This window comes from Triturus cristatus, chromosome 4_2 (assembly GCF_964204655.1).
Source record: "Triturus cristatus chromosome 4_2, aTriCri1.1, whole genome shotgun sequence".
Taxonomy (NCBI): Eukaryota; Metazoa; Chordata; class Amphibia; order Caudata; family Salamandridae; genus Triturus; species Triturus cristatus.
The window spans coordinates 723,886,694-723,902,169 of NC_140586.1; positions in this window are offsets into that span (position 1 = coordinate 723,886,694).

Here is a 15,476-nt window from a genome sequence, read left to right on the forward strand (position 1 = left end):
AATGAGTTACATAGGTAGTGCAACCATGGGGAAGGACAAATCACCTGCATGTCTGACATGTTAACAATGCCTGGGAAGTTTAAGCTTGCACTAATGCACTTTTGCAGCGGGACACCTGTTCATTACATGTACCTACAGACTTTGGGTGATGAAAGTAGTCAGTGAGAATGCTTGCCACTGGTGTACACACTGCTAGTACTGCTAGTCAGACAACATGCACAATTAGGAAGGCAGTGACCTGCACACTCACCTGCTCCCCTGGTTTCCCATACTGCTTGCTATACTGTGGAAGGAGCCCGTCCAGCAGGGCCTGGTTCTCCTCCTCAGTGAAGGCTGGGGCCCTCTCCAGAGTACGTGCCATAGCAGGAGCCAGAGGATGCAGACAGCAGCAGTGGTAGCAGGGATGTGGTCCAGTAGCATGTAGTGCAGGCAAGTGAGTTCCTTGGGGGCCAGCCAGCCTTATATCTGTGCTGCAGAGGCAGAATCTGTGCCATGTGTCCCAAGTGATAGGTCCAACACGTTTGCATTCTATGAATCTGGCCAATCCATGGAAAAGTAAGACTCGTACACGCCTTCCGCATCGTTCAAATCTTCACCTTCATGTAACACTAGTAATTGCAACATTGTTGCAGGCATCCGACTGAACTTCCAGCACACAACTCGTACAAGTTTTGAATCCGCATCCGTCTCCATGACAGCATGACAGTCCAGAGCCAATGGGTGCGCCCGACTCGGTCAACTGACTGTACAACGCGTATTTGCAAAAAATACACATGCACCCGTCTCCATACGATTCAATGGCCAAGGCGTACGCCTGTCTCGGACCATGCCTGCCCGACGCGTATGCATGATAGTCACCTGCCGCGGACCTCGTTGCATTCAATGGCAGAGCGTACGCACGGCTCAGTCATGAACCGTGCAATGCGTACTCATTGTCACCCGCGTCGGACCTCATTGCAGTCAATGGCAAAGCGTACGCACGGCTCGGTCATAAACAATGCAATGCGTATGCATTGTCACCCGCGTCGGACCTCATTGCAGTCAATGGCAAAGTGTACGCACGGCTCGGTCATGAACCGTGCAATGCGTATGCACTGTTGCCCACGTTGTACCTCATTGCATTCAATGGCAAAGTGTACGCACGGCTCGGACATGAACTGTGCAATGCGTACGCATTGTCACCCACGTCGGAGTTCATTGATGTGACTATTCGACAGATTCAACACACAATTACTTGCCAGGGACACCTGTGCACACCTACCACACTACAGCATTGCCCACACAGTGTCCCATGGCATGTAAGGCTGCATTCCCTGTGTGTTGGGGGGCACATTTGGTTTGTTGGGGGGCACTTTTGTTCAGCCACTCCCAGGCTGTGCACGTGTACATGGGGGCAGAATCCTTTGTGTGTCGTGCACCTTACCACAGGGATGTGCAAATGTATAGTAATGGGCATGGGTCACGGACAGAGTTTCATGGTGGATCTGTTTAGGGCATGTCACATACACCCTGAGTCCTGGGAGTGATGGCATGTACGTCACAGTGAGACCTGTAGCCACAATTCTGATGTGCACCCACAGTCTGTGTGCATGTTGTGTCTCAGATGTGGCTGATCAAATGTGCCCAATGGGAGACAGTCTCCACATCCATGTGGTATATGCATCTACCTTGATGGTGTGTGTCTAAGAGACGTACATGTAGGGCCTGCAGGGACAACAGTGGCCACTACCTGTGGGACTCACGCTTGCCTTGTGGTGTGTACGGGATACGCCATGTCCATGGCATTGTCGATGTGGCAAAACAGGAACCCTGGGTATCTGCATGGCAAAGATCTGTGATGCCTGGGAGACATCAGGCCTCACTTGTCACTGTGGTGTGTGTTTGTAACGTCACAGCAGTACATAGGTCGGGTGACACAGCCAGATGATTGGCCATTGCACTACATGGGACTCATGTGGACATGTGGGATTGAGATGTGAGGTGATGGTCATGTAGGTGACATATGTGTCCATGCCCAACAGCACACACCTCAGTACATTGTGTAATGTCATGATCTATCGTGTGATATTGAGTCTGGTCATGGCCACATGGGTCGATGAACCGACAATCTTCCTTTGTTCATCTCTGTTCTGCAGGGCACCAGCTGTCCATCGACCGTTCCCAGACCTTGCAACCATGCAGGAACGCGACTGCTTCCGATGGTACCGCTTCACCAGACCACTGACTGAGGAGTTGGCGGAGCAGTTGGCGCCACATCTGCTACCTGGACGGACATACCCTACAGCACTGACCCCAGAGGTGAAGGTGATGGCAGCCCTGCACTTCTTTGCTACTGGTATCTTCCAGTACACTGTGGCTACTGCTGGTGGTATGTTGCAAACTATGTTTAGTCGGGTGCTACACGATGTCTTGGAGGGGATGTTGCATTTCCTTGACCTGTACATCAAGTTGCCGAGCCCAGCTGAACTCCCTGAAATAAAGGATGCCTTTTATACACTGGGGAGGATGCCGAACGTCATCGGATCTATTGATGGGACACATGTGGCCCTGATACAACCACAGGCACATGAGCAGGCATATTGGAACAGGAAACATTTCCACTCGATCAATGCTCTGGTGGTATGTCTTGCAGACATGTCTATCACACATGTGTGTGCTCGGTTCCCTGGTTCTGCGCACGATGCCTACATAATGAGGAGTAGTCGCATTGCAACGCTGATGTCACAGATGCCAGCTCAGCATGCCTGGCTTGTCGGTATGTACTGACTGTTTATCATTGTGTGTGTTTGTCAATGTTGTATTCTGCACTCCTACAAAACTCAGCTACTTGTTCATTTTTGTGTGTGTAGGTGACTCCAGATACCACAACATGCCGTGGTTGCTGACACCCCTCAGGAACCCTGTGACACCAGCCGAGATGCGCTATAATGAGGCACATGGTCGGAGCAGGAGGGTGATTGAGCAGACAATCGGCCTCCTGAAAATCCACTTTCGCTGCCTGGACAAGACCGGAGGGGCCCTCCCATATGAACCTGCAAAGGTGTGCAAAATAATCCTTGTAGGCTGCATGCTACAAAACATGGCAGTGCGGAAGAAGGTTGCTGGATGCGTGCAGTGATGTGTCCATTAAGGTGGTGTGTACTCCACATAGGGTAGTACTGCTAACTTGTTTTTGTGTAGGTTTATTGTGACTTGCTTGGTGCATGTGTATTATTGCATTTCTCTCCTGTTTTGCTGTGCTTTTGACTGTGTCTTGTGTCTGTCCTTCACAGGGTAATTTGCCTGTTGTTTGTTCAACACTGACCCCCAACACCCAGAATCCGACACCAGTGTGGGAGTAGTCAACTGACATCAAGTGATGTGCCACACACCCCTGGACTACAATTCTCAGACACTTTGTGACCATGTGTCCACCGTAACGTACAATTGCCTTGCAACTATTGTGGAATAAACATGTTGCTAAATGTGAAATGAACCTGTGCTATGCTTTGTTAGGTGCGTTGTCTGTCATCCCACATCTGAGTGACATTTGCTTACCTCACCTGTGAACTTGTTACCACTGACTGTGGATAGGTGTTGTGGTTGTGCATACCTATGTGTTTCAGGTCACCATCATTGTGTGTGATGTGTAACATGGCCATGGTGAGTATATGTTGTGTTGCCATTGTGGGGTGTCTCCCTCACATGTGTCACATCACCATGACTCACCTAACGTTGGTCACATTGTTGCAGTATTTGGCATTCACTGTATTGTGTAGCAGATCGACATCTCCATGACACATGACAATTTGGAATCACAACAGAGGCAAATATGGTGTACTGGTAAGTTTATTTTTGAACATGTGTGAGGAAAGTGCACAGGATGGTGGGTGCTGTACATTGGTTTTGGAATCCAAAGTTCACATTAGAGTTGGAACTGCTGTTAGATGAAATGTCCAGAGTAAAGTCCATAGTCATCTGCTACATTGGCCCAACATGAACCCTCCGTGGCATGTGGGTGAGTTGTGTGCGATTTAACCCAGGGGAATGGGTTGCGCACAAAGAACATTGTCCAGAACAGGTTTAGAGGCCCTGGGGGATGTGCTGGGACATCTGCCTCTCACATGTCCTCGGCCAACCCCTCTTCTTCCGGGGGAGGGATCCTCAGGTGCAGGCCTCTGCGGTGCAGGGGAGTCTCCTCCAGAGTTCTCCTCCCTCCCTGTGGCGCTGGCAGATGGTGTTGCAACAGATATTGTGGCCACACAGGGAGGTGTGGACAGGTTTGTGTTGATCTGGCGGAGACATTGGAGTATGTCCCGATGCACCGCATTAAGGGCATCCCACTTGGCCTCCATGCGGACATGGTGGGCAGCCTGCTCCTGTTGCATGTCCTCGAGGATCCCCACTACCTGGCCAAATACTACGGTGGAATCCTGGTATGCATCTATGATGCGTGCCAGTTGAGGGTCATCATGCAGTCCAGACCCCTCTACAAGGCACGCCCTCTGCCTCCCACCCCTCCCAGCACCCCTATCCACATGGGCAGAACCAGAGGCGGGACGCACAGGTGACACTAGGACCCCTTGGGTGGTATTGCTGGTGGTGTTTGCTGTAGCTTCCGGGGGGTCTTGTGTTCCTGTGCTGTGGGTGTTCAGTGGCCTTGGTCTGTCCGTGTTGGTGGGGGTGCCCTGTCGGTTTCCAGATGCTGGAGGCGTGGGTACAGGGGGTGCAGATGTTGATGCTGCTGGTGCTGCATGATGACTCACACCGGAGGGGCCAGGTTGATCGCCGTCATCCGAAGAGGACAGAGACATAGTCAAAGCAGAGAGCTCAGTGTCCACCAGAGTCTGGGCCTGGGAATCCTCTTCATTTGGTGCTGGGTCCCCAGCACCACCTCTGTTTGGAAGAGACACACGATGTGAGTTATGTTTCTACATGCATCGATGGTTCACAAACATGACATTTTCTACTGTACAAACAGATGCCTGCCTGTATGCTGCTTTTTCCCAGCTTGTCACAGACAGTGTTTGCAGCCGCGGTGCGTCCATTGGGGCGTAGGGGCGTAGCCCCACCCCTGCTTGGATCCGCGGCTGACGAAATAATTAAAATAAATGTTTTTACGTGCTTAGCAGCACGATATTTATCCGGCGCCGCCGGGCATCACCCGACTGAATCGGGAGTGCGCAGGGGGGGCGGTAGTTGTTTTCCCGCATGTATGCTTCGGGCAGCAACTTGCCCGAGCATGCGCATGAGTCTCCAGGGTCCAGGGCCCCATTAGCTAGTAGGGGGGGGGGGTGCAGGTTATGCTGGCGGCAGCCCCTGGCAGCAAAAGGGCGACAGGGCGAGCAGTTAGTGTGCCCTCCAAGCCAATCCTGGCGCTGCATGTAGCGCCAGGATTGACCGGTCACAGCGCAGCACAGCAGGGGCAATCCATATTGGATGCCGAGCGTGGGTGGCTCAGCCGCCCTGCACAATGGCCAATCACTGTCTCTGATGTCATGCAGTGATTGGCCATTTGCAGCGCACGGCGCTGCAGTGTCCCGGTTCAGCCTGGTTAGGTAACGCCGTAACGGTTCACTCGCCTAGTCGCCTGAGAGTCGCCTCGTGGACCCCGACCTCGTGGGATGATTGATTGACAACCCGAGTAAGTGATGCATTAAAAAGGCTGGTATTATACTGCTGCACACGCCTTTGTTCGCATGTTAATGGCGCACCAGGACTTTAACGTTGCATCTTATCGCGCTGCTGTTGACGCATTAGCACAATCACACCACAGTGGCAGCGGGATCCTTGTAGCCTTGTGAAGGATTAATTTCCTCTGTTAAGATTCATTCTTTGGCGTGATGGGAAGTTAAATTGCGGAGGTATTATCTCTTCACTGCTTTGCAGTGGGCATGCTGTTCTCTGCATCGCGCTGGCCCTCATTGGAGAGTTGCTTCTTAAGCAGCAGCGATTCTATACTAAGGTGACCGGGGGTGCACGAACTGTAAGTTTGGGGTTAGGAAAGAGGAGTACAGCTCCTTAAGCAATACTCTGATTTTCATGTCTGCTCCAAGGTGGGTGGATGAACACGTGTGTGTGTGTGCGTACACGTGTGTGCCTGTGTGCGTTTGTTCTAGGCGACCACATGATTACTAGGCACTTAGGCAGTATGGAAACAGGCAGTAACTGCACCTCTGGGTAGTATGTTAATTAGTGATGTCTGCTTATCTGAAGTGTGGGCAATTTGTGAAATCTTGTTGTTCACTAAAGGCATTCATGAAAACAAGATTACTGCTGACCCCCTTCCCTCCCCCCCCACCCCCCGCCTTCTGAGGTGCGCTTTAAGTCTTGTCAAGCATCAATCAGTACTATCAGCTGCGGCTCCAAACTTTCTAAAACCTCTTTGCCCCTCGTAATAAATATCAATACATAGCAAGTTCCTAGCACCCCCGCCCCCGAATCCCACTGTTATTATGAATTCAGGTTTATTTGGTTGGGAGATGATTGGACGGGTTTGTTGAAGTCAACGACAAGAGCTAAATGTGGTTCACTGTATTTCCTTCCCCTTCCTTCTCCCGATAGAGGGTGCGCGGAGAACATGTATTGGCGCCCATTTTGGCTTCCTTAAGCATAGGGTGCCCTGAAACCCCGACAGGTGCTAGTGCTAAAATATGTGGAAACAGTGTTTGCCCCCAATTTACCACTGGTGAACGGCTCCCAATGACCCCAGCTAGGTTATGAGCTCCAGAAAGGGTTTTTACGTTATCACAGGCAGCATGTATGTTTCGCGGCAGCAATCAAGAGTTTCTAGTTCAATAAAAAAATTAAAACACACAGTCAAACAGATTCTGTAAACATTACAGTAGACGTTGTGTCACACCAACCAATTCAAATGCGCTTGACCCGGAATATAACAGTTCGTGGGAAAAGCAACTGTTTGTTCAAATGCTGACTCACCACAAAGCAGCCTTGTTCCTCCTGTCTGGCATAAAGTACAAAATGGGACTGCGTTTGCACTTGGAACTAAAATGGCGCTTTTGACCCTCATCTTATCTTAGTGAACCATGAAAACCTCTCGCCTCCTGAGTGTGAGTGTGAAATAATCTCAGTTTTGCACTATTCGCCCTTCGCAACCATCAGTCAAGGCGCCCTCTGTCTCGTGCATATGTTTCACTAACAGTAAGGATTCATTAAGACCACACTGTCTGGGAGAATTTACAGGGCAACACTGGCTCTGCCCGATTCTTTAGATAATGTGCTGTGAAAAGGAAGGAAATTAAAAACAAGGGGGAAAAACAAATGCCACAAGGGATTGTGGGAGGAACATCGGGTTCAAAAATTCAATTTGAAAAGCAAACTCTTGACAGATGTTTAGTGCAGATGAACCAAATGTATTTTGGCCCTCCTGCGAATTCAAAAGGAAAACCTAGGACGTGAAAATTGCAATGGCTCATCCATGTGGCACAGACCTTCTGGAATGTTTGCAAATAATAAACCTGTGCTTGTGTAATTGAAGTCAAATTGGAACCTTTCAGATTGTACCATGTTTAACTAGCAGTTAAAAATACGATTTATATTCCCAGAGGGAGTAGCCTTTGGGTCTAGTAGGAGTTGATTTCTGTATCTCCTCTCTGATAATATTCACTACTTTACCAACATTTCTCTGCATCTTAAAAGGTATTCAGACAATGAGCTCTAAAATCATGGTGTACCAGAATGGCTATTAATGCAACAAATTACATCATAAGAGACACCTAAAATATGGTCAAATTTGAGTGAACAGTTTAATAAAACAATATTGATCAAAGAATACTGATCAATTTATTATTTATCAATTACTCACTGCTGGAGAGATTTTCTTTGACAAACATGCTTAGTGAAGGAAATGGTGACAGGCATAGATAGTGCATTGATCTGTATCAATGTAGGTATATGATTAAAATATGTACATGTATTGTCATCATTCTGTTCCAGACACTATTGTGCTACTGGCAGTGCTGCTTGTTACTCAGGGGCAACTGAACTGGACTTACGTCTCGAAGTTGGAGTACAATGGGGCTTATTTAAAAGCCCCATGTGCCGCCGGTGTGTCACTTTTTCCCATATTAAAAGTGACGCACTGGTGGTACATGGCGCTTGTAAATAAGCCCCAATGAGTTTAAAACCCTGTCCCTACAGAGAGAAACTAATTTTATGTAGCCCGTCTCCATTGGAGCATACCACAAAGTAAATAAAAATACCGTCCTATCTCGGTGAGTAGTATCGAGTAATGAGGGCTGAGGGAATGTGTATCAGGGTGAATACATCTTCTTGGTAGCGGGACAGAGGACTTTAAGAAGGAAGAGATGAATAAGCAAGGATACTGGCTGCAATCTCAGCAGTTAGGACCTAGGTAGGATCCTAACCAAGCCGTCATGAACTAAGAGCATCTTGCTCATTATGGGCTGCCTGCTCTTTATTTGAAACTCTTTTTTTCAAAGGCAATATTAACTTTATATGTTTACCATGTGATCTTTATCACCTTCTATGCAAAGGGCAAATGTCAGACTGCCGAAATAAATGCGGGCCCCCTGTTGTGAAGATTGTTTTGGACTTGTCTTTCATTTACCAATATGGCTGTTGACCAAAGACCCAATTACATTCAAGATTTGCTTGTGCAATCTACATGAGTAAAGAGCCAGCACAGATTGATGTGAAGAAGGTACATAAAAAATTTGGGAAGCAAAAAGGTTTTTTTTAATAATATGCAGACTGCAATATATTAGATAGCTAAATTGAAAGACATTAAAAAAATCATTTCAGAATGCCCATACTCTTCACCGTGTCACCTGTTGTAAATTCCAGCGCTGCCTTCAAATATTTGAAATGTAGTCTTTCTGAACATGAGATAGTCTGGTTTGGCTCTTGATATTCTTCCATGCGCAGTCATTTGAGTCCATAAAACATATCAATGAAATAGCATCCTTTCACTTTCAGTAAAACTAAAAGCGTTATAAAAAGCCATCAGATAAAATGTGCAAACTGCAAGGAAAAAATTGGAGCGTTATGTTTTTTCCCCACAGTCTTTGTTTCATTACCCTACTGTTTCAAAAATAAACTGTTATCTTTTCATTTTCAGCACCTGACAACCTGAAACATTACCGCATTTTGGGGCAATTTTCCAGCAAACAACAAGAGGACCCCAACCTCCTTTGCTGCTCTCTCACCCGACCCCGGCTACAACCCAGCAAACACCAGTGTTTAAGGTAAGGAAACTGATGCTATATATTTTTACATGGGAGTTAGGGCTATGTATGTATGTATGTGGTCACTCTCAAGGCCCTCAAGCAGTGTCTTTCAGTGCCTCCAGCAACCACTATGGCACAGAGAGGCAGGAGGCAGTACGGCTCTATTTTTAGCAGTCATTTGAGATGTATTAGGATAATGCACAAGATATATGTATAATGTATTTGTACTGAAATTTGATATTATTGCACTGCACCTTATACGTTGTACTTTGATTATTGACAGGTTTCTTTAATATATATATATTGGTAAGGCCAGCAACACACCATCATGAATACAGTACAAGAGCTGATTACAAAGTCATTCCAGTCACGGCCACTTGAACAAAAACTACAGATGAAACAATTAGGACCTCATCAGCCTGAAATAAACCTACAGCAAACTACCCAGGACAGAGGAAAAATGTCAAAACGTACATTCTCAAATGCCTGGTACACAAAAGCTGATTGGCTTACAGGGTGCCCTATAAGAAATTCTCTGTTCTGCTTCCCCTGCTTGCTGTTTGGCGGTGACTTTTCTTGGACACGGCAAGGAATGGTCGACCTGAAGCACATCGCTGAAAAAATAAAGAAGCATGCACTCACAAGAAATCATCTGGAAAACCTGACAAGACTGGGAATGTTGGGGGAAGACGCACCAATTGAGCAGCAGATAAATGATGCGTATCGCAAATCCATTCAAAAACACAATGAAGCTGTTGATAAGAACAGACAAAATCTATCCAAGATCATTGATTGCATTCGTTTCTGTGGTGCTTTCGAACTGGCATTGCGAGGCCATGACGAATCAGAAACTTCCTCAAAACCTGGGATCTTCCGAGGCCTAGTGGATTTAATGTCAACCATAGACCAGGATTTGGAAAGACATTTAGCACATGCTACAGTCTTTAAGGGCACCTCTAATACAATACAAAATGAACTCCTTGACTGTATGCTCGAAATTATAAGAAGCCATATTGTGCAAGAGTTGCGAAACACAGACTTTGTGGCTATTCAGGCTGATGACACCACTGATGTGTCCACTCAAACACAGTCCGTGTTAGTGTTTCGGTACCTTGACAGTGACAGAAACGTTGTGGAAAGATTTTATGGCTTCACGCATTTAAGTGACTCTAGTGCAGCAACCATCACTGAAGCAATACTGTGTCAACTGGACTTAATTTTCCCGGACCTGCTTCAAAAACAAAAACTTATCGCACAAAGCTATGATGGTGCGTCCGTAATGAGTGGAAGCCTTAGTGGAGTACAGAAACGAATTCGAGATGTGTACCCTAATGCTCATTTTGTGCACTGTTACGCCCACCAACTCAATCTTATTATGCAACAGGCGGTATCAAAGATCAGAGAGACAAGAGTTTTCTTTCAGGATATCGGAGGCATAGCAGCATTCTTCACACGTTCCCCCAAAAGAACAGAAGCCCTTCATGAGATTGTGGACAAAAGCGTACCAAGGGGATCCTCAACTCGTTGGAACTTTCACATTCGTACAGTCAACTTAATCTTTGAACAGAGGGAGGGCATTGAGAAATGTTTTGTCGCCATAGCATCCAGAGCAGACTTTGATCACACAAGTCAGAGTGAAGCCCATGGCTTTATTAGAACACTACAAGACAAAGAGTTTCAGTTCTTACTGTTTTTATTTCATTACATAATGATTCCTGTTGATGTGTTATACGATCAGTTGCAAAGAAAAGACCTAGATACTGTCTCTGTGAAAGCCAATACATCTGCATTTGTACAACAGATTATGAAAGTGAGAGATGGGGTTGAAGATTTAGAGAGCAAACTGCCGGAGCATTCTGTTTTTGCAAACCGCAGACAAAACATCACCTCTCTGGTTCGAATTGGAAAGGAGATATGTGACATTGTAATTGTGCAGGCGAAAGAACGTTTTTCATTCACAAAACATTTGGTGAGTGCGACTTTATTGCAAAGTAAAGAGTTTGCACAATATGATGAATCCTTCCCTGAGCATGCTCTGAATCAGGCTTTGGAAGCATATCCTATGCTCAACAAAGAGCAGCTGAGAACTGAGTTAACTGTACTCTACGGAATGCCTGTGTACCGGAAGGCCACAAGCGCCTTGACTTTGCTGAGTTTAATTCATAAACTGCATATGGAAAACTCACTTACAGAGACAGTGACTTTACTAAAAATTGTGATTACGACTCCAATGACAACAGTAGAAGCTGAACGATGTTTTTCAGCCTTAAAGCGCATAAAGACATTCCTCAGGAACACCATGCTAGAGGAAAGACTAAATGCTTTGGCGATGCTATCTGTAGAGAGCAAGCTAGTCCAAAAGATACCGGACTTCAACATGAAAGTAATTGACAAGTTTGCTACACTGAAAGACAGACGTGCGGATTTCATTTACAAAAAGTGAATGCTGCTACTTGTTTGTTGAATACAAGTACTTGCGTGGACCTATGTGAAGGGTGTGTACAAAGCTCAGCTCAACCAGAATCACGGTAACAGCGCATTGCGCTGCCTCTTTTATATTCAGTATATTGTAAGACTGTTTTTCTTCCCCCGCCTTTCCTTGTTTTGTTTCCCTGTTTTCCCCTTGCTTGCCATTCGTTACTCTAGAGTCTAATATTCAGTATGTTGTAAGACTGTTTTTCTTCCCCCGCCTTTCCTTGTTTTGTTTCCCTGTTTTCCCCTTGCGTGCCATTCGTTACTCTAGAGTCTAATAGAGTCGGAAGGCCGTAGGGGAAGACTGTGGACTTTTCTTCAAGTTCCTGACGCTCCTGCGGAACGATCCTGGCAACCATTACACTGCTGTGCAACTTCTTCTACTCTTAGAGCTGAGATTTCCATGAGTCTTATAGTCTGAATTCAGCACCTGAGCATAATAGGACAGAATGTATGAAGCTCTGTGGTAATACTGAATAAGCAGCTACCTATGTTATGCCATCTATTAATGTAATAACTGCACTTTCACAATTGCTTTATTAACCTTGCTGCTTTCTCAAATTTGCTTGAAAATACACGATTTTTCTTCTTTTTTTTTCAAAATTTTCTTGGGGGGGGGTAATCCCCCAAAAACCCCCCTTTTGGGGTTCGGGCTCGCTCGCTGCGCTCGCTCGCTAGGGTGCTGTATGCTAATTCGTTTGCGCCCCACCACTTTAAAATCTCACCCACCGCCCCTGAGTGTTTGATATTGTTGTTGCCCATGTCCCAGCATGGCCTTGTGCTCCCCACAACAGAGCCCAGTGTTAGACATCCTGTCAGTCCCTTCCCACTCCCTGTGGGGCGAGTATGGTTCAGTTGGAACTTGCTATGCCATGTAGGTGGGTGTGGATTGTCTGTGACTGCGACTCCCATCATACTCTTGGCTAAATCCCCTTCCCAGCTTGCCCATACTTCCTCCCTCTTGACTCTGCTTCCCTGTGAGGGGGTGTGACAGCAATGGCAAGATGGCTGACTGTAAAGTCCTGGTGTTTGTTGTTGCCCAGTTCCCAGCAGGGCCTTGTGTTCCCCACAACAGAGACCAGTGTCAGACATCTTGTCAGTCCCTTCCCACTCCCTGTGAGGCAAGCATGGTTCAGTGTATGCTTGCTGGGCCATGTGGGTGGGTGTAGATTGTCTGTGACTGTGACTCCCATCATACTCTTGGCTACACCCCCTTCCCAGCATGCCCATACTTCCTCCCTCTTGACTCTGCTTCCCTGTGAGGGGGTATGACAGCAATGGCAAGATGGCTGACTGTGAAATCCTTATGTTTGTTTGGTTACAAGTCCAAAGAGAGCCCCTGTGCTTCACACAGCTGCACCCAGTACGGGTGTCTTTTGATGATGTTTCACAAAGGTGTGGGTCAATGCATTCTACCCGGTGAGTTGTGTGGAGTTTGTATTGAGGGGGGTGTGTGTCTCCACATGCTGGTAAGTATGGTCAGAGCTGTCAGTCCTCCTTCCTACCCGGCCAGACATCCCACCATGAAACGTGCTTCCATTGGAGGGCGTGCAAGTTATGTTATGTTATGTTAAAATATTTATACCGCGCACTTTCAGGATGTCAGTCAGTGGTATCCTGCTTCTGATTTGCGCACATGCCCTAGCAGGGCCTTGTGCTCCCCACAGCAGGACCCAGTGTCAGCCATCTTGTCAGTCATTTTCCACTCCCTGTGATGTGGGCATGTTTCAGAGAGGTCTTGATGGGCCAATTTTGAGGTGGAGCATTATCTGTGACTACAAACCCCATCATGCTTTTGGATACACTCACTTCACCTGCATCCCCACAATTCCTTCCTGTCAGTCAGCTGCACTGTGAGGTAGTATGTTTGTGGTGGCAAACTGTCTGGCAGTGTCTATTTAGCATTGTGCCACTGCCTTGCTCTATTTGTTTGTAGGTTGGTGCATGTCATGACACAGATCCAAGTCACTATGAGATGGCAGGTATTGTGTTTGTCTGACTGGCATACACATCTTGGGTTGATTATCTATTGGTTACTGTGGCTTTGCTTGCGGCGCATGGTTTCACTGTCCTCTTGCCACACAATCTTGGGTATGTTGTTTGTGTACTCACCAGGCTCTGGTATGTTTGTTAGCCCATGGACGCTCTCTGGTGGTAGGATGTCCCGCACCTTCTCCTCCCAGGTCCTGAAGTAGACTGGTTTGGCAGGAGGGCCACCGCCGGTGCACTGACTCAGGACGTGATCTTTTTTGATGAGTTTCTTGACCCTCCGGTGCACGTCATACTACCTGTTCTGGAAATCGTCCTCTGTGCGCCTTGCTGGTGCTTGTGCATTCACCTTGTCCACAATCCTCACCCATATCTTTGTTTTCTGTGACATGGGGGTCCTTTGGACCAATGTACCAAACAAATGTGGCTCTACTCTGATGATCTTGTCTACCAGCACTTCTAACTCACTATCTGTGAACTTTGGATTCTTCTTTGGGGGCATAGTGATGAGTGGTGGTGGTGAGGGATGTGTGTGTAAGGGTGCAAGTGAGGGTGGGTTGGTGTTGGGTTTGCTGGCTGTATGTGTGTGTGATGTTGGATGAGGTGCTGATGGTGTGTGAGTTGTGTGATGGGTGAGTTGTGAGTGTGTCTGTGGTTGCTGTGTAATGGTGTTTGCTGCTGGCTGTGCCTCCTGTTCGCAAAGGATGATGGTAGTGATTGTAGTCCTTTATATATTTGGAGTTGTGGGTGTGTCATTGTCCCAGGTTTTTTTTATTTGGTATTTATTGGCTTTGTCATTGCTTGTTTTGGTCCTTTTTTTGTCTTTTTTCCTTTGGGTTTTGTAGGCACGAAGGAGACGTTCATCTGACGGATACGGATGCTGATGTTGTCTCATGCGGGTTTCTCCGCCTCGTTCACGCTGCCTATCTTCTGTGTTTCATACGCGTCGGTCGCGAAGGTCTCTATTGCTTGTGGGCCCGGTTTTCTGTGCCTGTCGGTCGTGCGGTTGGTCTCTGTGCGAGTCGGTCTGAGTTTCCACGCATTGCATCGTAATGCGCGGATCGGACGTCGCGGGTACAGGTCGGTCGGGTTCATTCCGGGTTCCTGTCGGTCGGTGAAATTTGCGTCGGTTTTCCGGCCGGATCCCTATTTACCCTACGGCTCGTTCGTACGGCCTGTATTCCGAACGTGTTGGTTGTAATTCACATGCGTTGCATTGTACTGCACGGGTCGTACGGCGCTAGTCCGTGTCGGTCGGTATCCGGTCTGGGTCCGTGTCAGTCGGTTCGTTTTGCGGCCAGAAACAGAATCGGCCCCCTGGTGTTGGATCCACCATGCTTTTTCTGTAACTTATTTCATCTGAAAGCATTTTGACACATTTTTCCCCGTACATGTGGGTGTGCGTGATCACCAGAGCACCCCCTTTATAGTGTAGGTTGCTTCTCTTTCAGCTTTTGAAATGTATGTTTAGGTCCTAATTTCGAAACCTCTTTTAGGACAGCCTGTTAAAAAATGTGTACTTCCTTAGGTATGGCCGAGGGAGGATTAAAGGTGAAGGGGTTCCTTAGTTCATTATTGATATTATTTTCTGTATGTGGTTTGTTCTGGAAGAAGAATTGCAGACATATTTTGCTGAAGCAGCTAGACAATTCACTGTATAGCATAAAAGGGTCTTCCTTAGGTGTGAGAATACATCCTAGACCGCTTCTTAATACCTTGATTTCCATTTCTGTGAGTGGTCGCTCTGACAAGTCAATAATGAAGTTGTCTTTGTGTTGAACGATTATCTTATCTAGCTCCTTGTCTGCACATGTGATTGATCTGCCT